Consider the following 12,753-nt stretch of genomic DNA (forward strand, 5'->3'; position numbering starts at 1 on the left):
GACTCAGCCCCAAAGTCATTTTAAGGACGCTCTGGCCACATATTTGTTATGGAAACCGGGGGAAAGTCTGTGATTTCAATGTGGGGATATCCTCAAGAGAGAGTCTCCAATAATGAGAATTTTCTTTTGTTTTTTGGGGAAGTGAGGAGATAGCAGTTGACCTTTTAAACGTGTTTTTGATGATTAATTTTTGGACATAACACATTTATACGATATGAGTTTGAAAACAATATTAAAAAGTATATTCCTGTTTGGCTGATTTCCCATTGTCCCCTTTGGGTGATGCTTTTTTTTTTTTTTAGTATCTTGTTTAACCTCATATAAATATATATATATATATGCAAATAGATATTTTTGTCTCCCCCTCCTTACACAATTTAAGTCTTTCTAATACACTATTTTTAAAACTTTTAGAATTATTATAAGAAAAATACATATTTATTTAAGATAAAGGAAACAATATAGAATAAACTGAATGAAAAAGAAGTTCCCCTCAACCTCCAACCCATTTTCCAGAGGTAGCCACTCTTAACAGTTTTGTGTGGGCAATTCCAGATGTTTCCTAACAGCGTATTAGTGGCAAGAGCTACTTGTTAAGCTCCTCAGAAACTGGAGAGCTGGTGGTTGGTTAAACACCGCCAGTCTTCAATATGAAATTATATAAACTTACAATGAAATCATATTAAAAGCAAAGGTAGTAACCAATTCATTACTGCTTAATTATTTTACTACATTTTACGACTATCTATGCTCTCATGGTTAATGACATCTACTGTGTATATCTGTGGTGGAAATACCACAAAGTGGAGGCTACCAGTCATCTCTACTCAACTCCTCTTGAGAACTTTATGCCTCTGTTGACATAGAATGTGAAAGAGAATTCATCAAAATGAATAAAAGACTTAAGTTAGAAAATGTAAAGATGTAACTAAAGTGTCAACACAAATTTTTTAAAATTTAAAACAAATGGGCATTATAATAAATGACATAACTTAGTCAGAAAATAAAAAGTTGGCTAACTCTTACGGAGTTTTTCTTTTTCTTTCTTTTTTTTAATCCCAGTGCCCAAGTAGACCAGATTTGTCCTCCCTTATCCTGAAAATTCTCTCTCCTCTACCTGCCATTTTTTTTGGTTAGTGTTCCAGGGTCTTCCCTTGTCTTGAATTTTCCTGCTTCTCTTCACTCTAATTATTTTTTTTTTCTGCCCTCTGGTTCTATTTATTTTACCTGTCCCTTAAATACTGGTTTGTCCAAAGAGCTAATCTTGACCTTGTGCTCTTTTTCATCTGTATTCTTTCTTTCCTCAAGGCTTGAGTTACTCTCTACTCTGGTCACACTTTGTCTGCCTTGGACACCATCTGGCTCAATGCCATCTGCCTAGACATCTCCCAGGATTGTTGTTTAAAGTCATCCTGTCTGCAAAACTTGTCCTCCCAAGTTGGTCAATGGCTTTGTTATCGTTCAAGTCACATGACAAGCCAACTGCACCTTGTCCCTCATGGCTCCCATCCATTACTTAACAGCACAGAGGCTCTAACCCTAATGCTCTCCTCTACAAAACTCCAGCTCGGTGTCTGGGCTCAGGATTTTGCTTCTGTCAAGCTCACTCTTCCCTAATGTGTCCCCCCTTCATCCCAGCCATTTTCCAAGACCCAAGTCATTTCACACCCTCTAAGAGGTCTCCCTAGATCTTTACTCAGATTCATTCTGCCCTCCCATGCCCCCACTACATTCTGCTGGGACTTTCTATGAAGACCTAGAGCCCACAACTAATGAATGAACCCTCTCTTTTCCTCACCAGATCAGAGGCCCTGATCCTAGCATGGAGCAGAACAGAACAGATCCGAGCATGGAGCTCCGTGGGGTACGTGCTTGAGAAATGTAAGTTGAATTGTTTTCCATAGAATGTATGTCCTACTTCTAGGAACACTGGCAATGGAAGGTGGAGGACAGAGCAAGCGTTCTCTGCCTGCGGGGTCACAGACCCATGTGTCTGCAGGTGCCCAGCAGGTCACATAAAAAACTGGAGAGTTCTACAGGCTGAGAGGCAGGCCTTTCTTGGCTCTAGCCAATTACCAAGTTCTACAAGCTGAGAGGCAGGCCTTTCTTGGCTCTAGCCAATTACCATAAGGAAACACGGACCCAGAGTTGCCACATCTGGTTTTTCAAGAGATGGCAGAAATAGAGATATTTAAATCTGCAGTCTTTCAAGTTTTACTTACTGGCAACTAAGTAAAAGCATTTTTACTTTACAATGAAAAAGTAAACTACAAAAAAAAAAAAAAATATATATATATATATATATATATATATATATATATATATATATAGCTTGATGTGTAATTATAAGGCAAACATCCAATTCTTGTAACCAGCACCCAGGACAAGAAGCAGAACTTTGCTGCCTACCCCAGGAGGCCTTCACGGGCCCCCTTCTAGTCTCAACACCCTCAAATTAATCCCTTCCCTACCTTTACACTAATAATTTGCTGTTGTTTCCTTACGGTTTTATCGTCTATGGGTGCATCCCGAGTGCTATATTCTTACTAAAAACAAGCCTAGTCTTACTCATTTTTTGAAATTTGTGTCTTCTCACTGATGCCCCCCCACCCCCAGCCCAGCCCTTCCTTACGGTTTTCCTGTTGATGCACCTGGGCTATTTGACTCGTAAACCTTCCCACAGTCTGGATTTTGCTGATGTTTACTGAATGGTGTGGCTCAGCGTGTGGTCCGTATTGCCCACATTTTGGCAACTAGGTCCCAAACTCATGTTCGTTAATTAAGACATTGTTTGCAATTGTAGATCTCATTGGTCGGCAGCTCCGGTCCGCATTGCCTGCCTTGCTCTACCTACTTACTTCCTTACTTTGTTGACTTACCTGACCTTACTGTGAATCACTAGAGTTCTGGGGTTTTTCCACTTTCCACGTTTGGAGGATGAAGATGTGTTCTGACCTAACAGAATTATCTAAGTAGGCACAATCCTCTTGTTGCCACGTGTGTTCAGTGTGGTGGCTCCTTTGATCCTAGAGCACGGGCTATATAGGGAGGCTTTAAAGAGAGAAAACCAGGCATCATGCCAAAGACTGATTTTTTTAGCCAGATGGTCCTCTGGGTGGGATTCAGCTAAGACACCAAACTGTCACTGGGTAATAGGGCCTCCTCCAGCGGAGGCACATACTGGTTTGAAAGAGAACTCTAGAACCACTTCCCACGGGTAGGACAACTCTTACTGCAGGTACCTAAAGACAGGAAGTTCTAAAGGCAAGGGGTGGGAGGGTCGGAGGCGTGGTGTGAATACAATACAGCAGAGAGGAAACCAGGCCTGTCCAACAGATGCAATTGTACATAGGGACCTCCGTCTTCCACAGCGGGGAAGGGGGTAAAAGGAAACCAGATTTGCAGAAGGACCCTCAGAGTAGCGAAGCCCTATGGAAAAATCGGACAAGGAATCCAAAAGAACGCACACAAACGACAAAGTGGAAGGATCTACACAGCACAACTGAGACATGGACCTAAACGTCCCAGATCAGAAAATGTCCCAGTCCATGAAAGGGTCTGGGGAACAAAGCTGAAGCTGTGCGTTTCTGGCATGGATGGGATTGATTATAATCATTCAAGCCACTTAATTGTTTCAGATACAGTTTTGTCCGTAGGGTAAGGTTGCTGCCCAAGGAAAACTTTTTGTTACGAGTAAAAGACTAAGAACCCAAATGCATAGAGCATAATGACCCTTGATTAGTGGACTAACAACCCAGCAAAAACCAGTCTCCAGGGAAGTTGACTGGTACAGCTTCTGCCCTGGGGGGACCGTGCCTCCTGCTAAGTGGGTGTAAAGTGTCCTAGCCCTTAGTAACCCATTCTAACAGCAGGTAGGCACTTCCCCCGCCTGGCCTCTTCCTTCTCCTTCCCAGGCTCTTCACCTATTTTATTTTATTTTAAAGATCTTATTTATTTGTCAGAGAGAGAGAGTGTGTGCGCACAAGGAGACAGAGAGGCAGGCAGAGGCAGAGGGAGAAGCAGGCTCCCCGCTGAGCAGAGATGTGAGACTTGATCCCTGGACGGACGCTGTGATCATGACCCCAGCGGAAGGCAGAGGCTTAACCGACTGAGCCACCGAGGTGTCCCTCTTCACCTTTTAAAGATTTAACTCTTTCGTGTCTTCCCCACCTTGCAGCCACCATTAATTAGACAAGGAAATGTCCAATTTCACGTAGATGGTTATGTGAAATTTTCCGGGAAGAACATAGGGTTCGGTGTCTGTCAATTGTGGGCTTTCGTTAACACGGCTCTCTACTGAACTCTTGACTTTCAAAAGAAGTTTTCTCTGAATGGAGAAGTACCTAGTCTTCCTGCTTTGGGCATTAAAAGATCACACCCTGGGGAAGAAGGCAGGAATGCAGCTTCCCTACAGAATAATCCCAAATATGTCTATTAATAGTCCCCTCCCCACCCTCAGAAGGAAAGAAATTTCCTCCATCGGCCCCACCTGGTGAGATTTAGTGACTCGCTCCTAAAGACCGGGGTATGGATGAGGAAGGGAGAAACAGTAACATTATGGTGAGGAAACTTGGCAGACAGCACCTTAAGTAAGTGACGAAGGGTCACCTCACAAGTGATGTCCTGTGGGTTTCTGGTACCTTCTGGTAGGTTGTGGTGAGAAAGGAACTTCGCCTCTTCCCCAAAAGGCATAGCCCCAGGCTGAAGAGAAAACTGGTGGGTAAATCCACACTGAGGGCCACCCTATAAAACTCCTGACCAGCCCTACAGAACATTGTCAAGGTCATGGAAGGCACAGAAAGACGAAGGAATTGTCACAGCTCAGAGGAGAGCTCAGAGGAGTGTGGTGTCCCAGACTGAAACCGTCTCGGGGGCAGAAGGAGGATGTTTAGTAGAAAAACAGGTGAAATTTGAATGAAGTCTTGAGTTTGGTTAACAGTAACGTACTGCTGTCAGTTTCTTAGCTGTGGGAAACGTAGCAACACTGTGGTAAGCTGTTCATGACGGGGGACATTGGGTGGGGGGCAACTGGGACCTTTGCCCTCTTTTTGCACCTTTTCTATAAATACAAAAATTATTCCAATAGGAAGTTTAGTTTAAGAAATTATACAGAAACCAAAAGATAACCTCTTCTGATCACGTACTGAGGATTCAACATAGATTTGTTCTCATATTTCAACACTTCTCCTGCCCTGTTACTGCACAGACCAACTGTTGGCACAGTAAAGGCCTGTCTTCAGAGGCGCCTGGGTGGCTCAGTGGGGTGAACTCTGGTTCTTGGTTCTGGCTCAGGTCATGTTCTCAGGGTGGTGAGATCGGGCTCTCTACTCAGTGGGGAGTCTACCAGAGTTTCTGTCTCTCTGCCCTTGGCACCACTTGCTCTCCTTCACTCTCTAAAATAAATAAGTAAATCTTTAAAAAAAAAAAAGGCCTGTCTTCCATTTGTAATAGTTTACAGCGGGCCATGCAGTGTATAAAGCTGCTAAAATCAAGACTAAGATTTAACATGGGCTCGTTAGTTCTGTTCGCTTCCACAGCTGTTCTCTCTGTCCCCAGCTTTGTCTAGAAAGAGCTTGTGCAAATGTGCCCTGCACCACAGTGGGTCAATCCTGTGGTTTCCCCGAGCCCCCAGGAAAGAAATGAAAATGCATGTTCTCTGGACAGTCAGCTAACAGCGCTGCCTTTCCATATGAAGACCTGCTTGATTATAATTAAAACTTTCATTTGACTATTAAAATTAAAGAACAGCTATAAATTAAGGTAACAATATTAAAACCTCTGGGGGGCAGGTCTAAAAATCCTCTCTGTAATTAGAGAGCTACAAAACTTAAGGAACACTAATTCTTTTCAACATCAAGATCTCATTTTGTAAGGAGGCTGGTATTTTGTAAATCACAGCTCTTCCAGGGCTGGGGACGAATTGTGGTTCTTACCGAGGGTGATTGTCTGAAATATTTGGCCCTTTACTGGCTAGCCTACTGAGTTAGAGGACTGATTGCTTATGCTTATTGGATATGTGAGAATCTGGGTGGTCTCGGTCATGTCGTGGCCTTTCTAGATTAGAGTTTCCATTGCTGTATATTTAGATGTTGGGTTATTAAGCTTATTTGACTATTCTAGTTCAAAAGGGTTGGAGTTTTTATTGTAATAATAAAAATAATACCCCCTAATGCAACCTCTCCTTAAAAACAGAAGGAATTAGTTATCCTTGAGTGATAGGTCTGGCTGTTCATAGTTTATATATTCTCTGTACTTGTGCCTGTTTTCCGAACGTGTGTATGTGTGTGTGTGTGTAGTCATGTATCACTTTTTTTTTAAGATTTTATTTATTTATTTGACAGACAGAGATCACAAGTAGGCAGAGAGATAGGCAGAGATTGGCGGGGTGGGGAAGCAGGCTCCCTGCTGAGCAGAGAGCCCGATGTGGGGCTTGATCCCAGGACCCTGAGACCACGACCTAAGCCAAAGGCAGAGGCTTAACCCACTGAGCCACCCAGGCGCCCCATGTATCACTTTAGGATCATGAAAAATAAAATACAAAGTTGAAAACATCATCAGGACATATATTAATAGATTTTTCATTAGGTCTTACTGAGTTAAACAAAGGTACTACGCTCAGGTGGGCCTTCATCCTTTATGTAATGAAAATTTTGCCAGGACAGTTTGAAAGTTGAACTTGGCCTTCCATCCACGCCCTGACCATCTTTTTCCATTTGCCAGCCTTAATATTTGTACTTTATAATCTTGCTCCTTAGTTTTTATCTTTTTTTTTTTTTTCCATTGGAGTAAAACAAACAATGAGCTTTAAAAAGCACATTCCTCAGGGAAAATATCTCCAGAGAGTTTAAATTTACTTTAAAGTTAATTCTTGCCGGGCCACCCAAGTGGATACCCCTGGTTTTTCATTATCCATCAACATATCACATGGGAGTGGGCACAATGGCATAAAAACGGTATCCTCAAGCAAAACTCTGAACGGCCTGACAGGACAATATAAAACCATGAAAATGTTTTCTTGTCCAGGTCTAGAAAAAAAATCATTCATCTTTTTCTTCCTCCCTCCCTGCTTTCCTCTGTTCTGCCTTCCTTTCCTCCTCCTCTCGAGGTTTGTAAGAGGCAAAATTATTAATATGCATGGGTCCTATGAATCTGGACCCTGAAGAATGGGACCACCACTTGCCATGTTTCCCGTTAGCTAACGAGATGCCTTTCCTAAGACTCTACCTTGGTCTTTTGCACTTTGCAATTATACTTGTTTGTTTCATATCATAATGCCCACCCAGTGCTGTAGCCAGGTGATTCTGAGACTAACACGGTATATATCTTGTGTTCAGAGTGATGAATGAGGTTATGGAAAAAAATAGACATTTGCATTTGCCCATGATTATCGTAATTCCACAGCGATCTGGATTTGGCTGGGTCACTTCCGGCTTCATCATCTTGGCTGATTGTTACCAATCAGGTCTAAGGATTCTGCCATCACATGGCCTGTTTCTTACTGACCTGTGTATGTCAAATAGTGTAAAAGAGGGAGCGCCTGGGTGGCTCAGTGCCTTAAGCCTCTGCCTTCAGCTCAGGTCATGATCCCAGGGTCCTGGGATGGAGCCCTGCATCGGGCTCTCTGCTCAGCGGGAAGCCTGCTTCCTCCTCTCTCTCTGCCTGCCTCCCTGCCTGCTTGTGATCTCTCTCCCTGTCAAATAAATAAATAAAATCTTTAAAAAAAAATAGCGTAAAAGACTCTATGATCATTTTGGCTCCGTGCATGGGCCCTCAACCATAGGAACTGTAGGGTGCATCCCAGTTTCGTGAGCTGTGTAGAACGAAATGCACATGCAGAACCAGTTCTATCAGCAGAAGTAAAATCAGTGTCCTCTTTGAAGATCTGGCATAAATTATGAACCTGACCTCTGTAAGGACATCTTTGCTAATTTTGTATAGGTCTGTATATACATACATCTGGCTATTTTTTCCACCCATATTTTCATTCTAAAAAGAGAAAAATCGTTTACAGTGATTAATTCGCTAATTCTGATATCTCTCTGCAAACGAGGAGTCTGCCAGCTTTGGCCCAGGGGCCAAATGTATGGCCGGCTACCTGTTTTTCTACAGTTGGAGAGCTAAGCTTATATTTACATTTGTAAATGACTGGAAATGAAGAATACTACTTCTTGGCATGCACAAATTCTACAAATTCAGAACTTCAGTGTCCATAAATAAAGTTTTAGTGGCACGCTTGTTCATCTGTCACTTGTCTGTGACTGCTTTCTTGTTCAATGGCAGAATGGGCTAGCGGTGACAGAGGCTATACGGCCTGCAAAAGACCAAAATATTTACTCTGTGGCCCATTTCAGAAAAAGTGTGCTGTTCCCTGGCGTAGACGAAGCTATTTTCAGAAGGAGAACTGAGGCACAGCCCAAAAGGTATAGATGCCGAAAAATAACCACCATGAACGAACGGGCATGGAGCGTGAACCAAATGTCTTGTGGGCTAGGATTTCTAATGAAGCATTTTGTCGAAGCCGGGAAACTAAAAATCGGGGGCTTAACAAAACAAAATTTGAAGGCCTGAATTTTGCACAATGGGAAAGTTTGAAGACTAGAGCACAAAGATGCAAGGCGTAGTAGATCAAATGTTGCCAGAGTGTGCCCATTCTGGACTGGCATGCTTCCCTTCTAGAAGCAGAGCTGTGCAGCCCTAGACCTTAGTCTCTAACCCTTGCTGACTGATTGGTGCATGAGAAACAGCCGGCTTTGATTCTGCTCCGAGCAGGCAGTGATGAGGGTGACCTTTGAACGTGTAGGGTCTCAAAGCAAACCTACTTCGTGGCCATGGGGGTGGGGCGAGTGGGCCGGGGTGTGTCCTTTCATCAGTGGCCCCTTAGAAGTGTTAGAGTCTAACAGGCTCAAATAGCCCGTATATTGCTTTTATTTGGGACCTATTTTAGTCCATTCTGGGAGGGGATAGCTACGGTTAGAGTTTTAATACTTGTTATAACCTCTACAACAGGGAAGAGAATTGTCGCTGCTGGAGGAGGGACGTGGCGGAGGACAGTGGCTATCTGTCATTTTTTCCCAGTTTGTGTGTATATGTGTGTGTGGAGTGTTTTATTGTGGGATAATCTCTTGGCATCGCAGTTCTGGTATGTCCTTTATAAGTATGTTACTGTTACCTATTTGTGTGCTCCAACATTTTGGTGCTTTATTTGTATTATGGAGTAGTTCTTGGGCTTGCTGGTTTAATTTTCTATTGTGTAACAAATTACCACACATTTTTTTATCTCACAGTTTTCTTCCCTCTGGGGTCTGGGACTGGCTTTAGCAAGATCCTTGGCCCAGGGTCTCATAAGGCTGCAAGCAGGGTGTTGGCCAGGGCCATGCCCTCATCTGGAAGCTCAGGGCCCCTTCCAAACTTGAGTAGTTGTTGGCAGAATTCCTTTCCTTGAAGCCGTAGAACACACAGCAGCTTGCTTCTGCGAGGTTGTCAGGATATAGTCTCTGAGTCAGAGAAGGCCTTACCGCTCTTGTGAAGGATGCCCAACCGATTAAGTCATGCCCCCGCCAAGGAGAATTTCCCTTTTGGTTACTTAAAGTCAACTGATATGGGACATTGATTACATTGGCAGAATCCCTTCTACCTTGCCATATGATGTAACATAATCAAGAGAGTGGCTTCCATCACCCTTTCACTCAGCACGGCCCGACATCGTGAGGCTGAGATCCTAGGCGCCATCTTGGAATTTGGGCCATCCCACCGTGAGCAAGAAAACATGGCTCCAAGACTCCGAGGGGGCCAGCCCAGAATCTTGGCTCTCTCACTTGCTAGCTATGTGACTGCACAAGTAACTGAATTTTCCCTGTCTCCTGTACATTGGACATCACGCTAGCAACATTTCAGCATCCTAGCACCTACCGCTTTGGGCTGGTGTCAGAATTAAATAAGATCATGCTTGTAAGGGTCTAGTGCACTGACTGGCAAACAGCCAGTGGTGAAGAGGTGCTAGACGTTTCTATTAGATATTCATTTTCATGCGTTTTATTCATACACCAGAAGATTCACATCACACATCAACAGAATGTCCATGACCGGCTCTCCAAGAGAGCAAGACGAGAGGCAGGATATTAGGAATGCAAATTAATCCTGGTTTTATGATAGAAAGGGCTCATTCTGGGGGTGATTAAGAACAGGCTATTTTTTGAACAGCACCATTTCTTGATGCTCTCATGCCTGGACAGAAACAAATGCTCCATCATTGTTAACGGGTTAATTGATGGGATTATTTTAGTTTCAAAGCCCTTTCCTTAATTATTTCTTTCCCTTTATTCCCATGTAAACATGACAAACGTTTAATTTGCTACACGGCCCCTCCCTTCTGTGCTGATGTAAGGTAGACTCTTTTTTTTTTTTTTAAGATTTTTAAAATTTATTTACTTGACAAAGATCACACACAAGCAGGCAGAGAAGCAGGCAGAGAGAGAGGAGGAAGCAGGCTCCCCGCTGAGCAGAAAGCCCTATGCGGGGCATGATCCCAGGACCCTAGAATCATGATTGGAGCCAAAGGCAGAGGCTTTAACCCACTGAGCCACCCAGGCGCCCGCTAAGGTAGACTCTTAGTATGAAACCAATAGAGAGGGTCGACGTGTGAGCACATTAGCCAAAGACCTTAAAGAAGCATTGTGTAGCAGATAGAGAAATAGAAAACCTCAAACTCAGGACTGGTCCTCTCTGTCCTGAAAACCAGCTCACAGCTATCTCCCAGTGTCAAATGAAAAGCCTGCACTACGCTCTTCCTCAGTGCAGGAGGGTCAGGGAAACAACAACCACCACAAAACCAAAACCAAAAGTCAAGAAAGCCCTCCCCTGAACACCAGTCTAAACTGCTCACATCCCTGGAAATAAAAAACAAAGAGTTTCCCCTGATGACAGACTTCCCGATATGCCGAGAATGCCCACCCCCGAGTTCCCACGTGGCTCCGAACAATGGGCAGACAGAAAAGCACACAGGGCCGGCTTTTGTCTGCTCACTATATGGCCGTCTTCTTCCCTAGGATGGCTTCCGGCCTGCTGCTGGGGAGCGGGCCTGTGTGAGGAGGAGCCCTCTTCAGCGGGACTGCTGTGGCTGTGGGTGGTGTCTGGGGACTCTCAGAGAGGACAAATCCTGGCAGGGGGAGAGGGACCTGTGTCATGGCTCCAGGAACTAGGCCCCTCTGGAATTCTGAGCCAAGCAGGTGCTTTCAGAATTCCTATTAGAGGGAATCAGAGAGCTAAGTGTTCTAAAATTTTATGGAAGAGAACAGAGCGAGCAAGACAGAGAGAGAGAGAGAGAGAAAGGGAGCAAAAGGAAGGAAGAGAGAGTGGCAGCAACATACAGCAGTGTTCTGAGTCTGTCGTCAAGTACTGGCAAACCAGGCTTCATGGCTGATGAAGATCTTACTCAATTTCTCACAAAACAGGAATTTTGTTTTAGAAGGCAGTAGGAACAAAGGGACCACAGGGTTGGTCGACCATTTCTTGGCCTTACTTCAGGACCCCTGTATATAATCTTTGCATTTTTGTCATTAAATAATTGGAGGAAAATAGAGTAGTGGAGACAACCATCTAGAAGTTTCCAAACCTCCAGGTACATCTGACAGTGTGGAAATACACCTAGACACACATCGTCTGGGCTTCACACGGGGTCATTATATTTTTGTTTATCCCATACTTATTTGGAGCGGGCGGGGGTGGGCGGGGAGCAGACTTCATTCATTCAGCACACGCTTAGGACATGTGCACTGTGGTAAGACCCTGTGAAACACACGAGTGAAACACAGAGAGACTCTGGCCTTAAGAGATTTGCGGTCCTAACCCGGCGACTATAAATCTGGGAACAAGCGATGTTCTAAGCTGTACTGACGTCCATATACCTCATTCACTCATCTTCCAGAAAAGATGGTCAAAACCATCCCACAGATTGCCTACCTCCAGAGCAGAGCAAGAGTCAGATTGACCTGACTGGTAGTTCGGCAAATACGGTTCGCTCGGTTTCCAGTTTACCAACAGCCAAACCAAAGGCTTCTAGAAGTAGCAAGTCAGCTTTCTGACCTGTGTTGATCTTTTCCATGTCTGTGGGGGGACAAACAGCCAGTCCAGCTCCTGTCGGGGAGGCTTGATTATCTCCAAACTGTGCCGGGGCTCACCTGACGCTTCCTGCGTGTGTGATTCCCGTGGCTGTTTCTCTTCCCATCTGACGCTTCCCGTTTCCTTTTTAGTCCTTGGGCACCACAGGATAGAAGACCTTTATTATTGCTTGATGCTCAGCCTTCTACCCAAGATGACTTTCCTGGAAAGACTAGGAAGCCCTCACATTTATCACAAGGAGAGAAGTGGTGGATGTGAACAGGGGTTCATGTTGCCGGCATGTTGCCGGCGGATACTGTGAATCACGCCGAAGAGTCCCGAGAGCAAACGCCTGTAAGTTACCAGCTCCTCAAATTCGACTACTGCGATTTTATGGATGCCTCTGTTCCTTCTTAAACAGTTGTGGCGTTTTTCTGAAAGGAGCAACCAACCTAATACGGGTATTATTTGTGTCTCCTGCTCCTCTCCTCCTGGTGCTCACTCGATCCCAGGACCTTGAGTCAAAGGCAGATGCTTAACTGATTGAGCCCCCCAGGCGTCCCCTTAGAGCACCCTTGAATACCAGACAGAGAGGTTCATTTTAACCAACACGGCCCTCTCTTTGTGGCTATGACAGTCCCCGGAGCGCTGGGGAAA

This window comes from Mustela erminea, chromosome X (genome assembly GCF_009829155.1).
Source record: "Mustela erminea isolate mMusErm1 chromosome X, mMusErm1.Pri, whole genome shotgun sequence".
In the NCBI taxonomy this organism is placed as follows: Eukaryota; Metazoa; Chordata; class Mammalia; order Carnivora; family Mustelidae; genus Mustela; species Mustela erminea.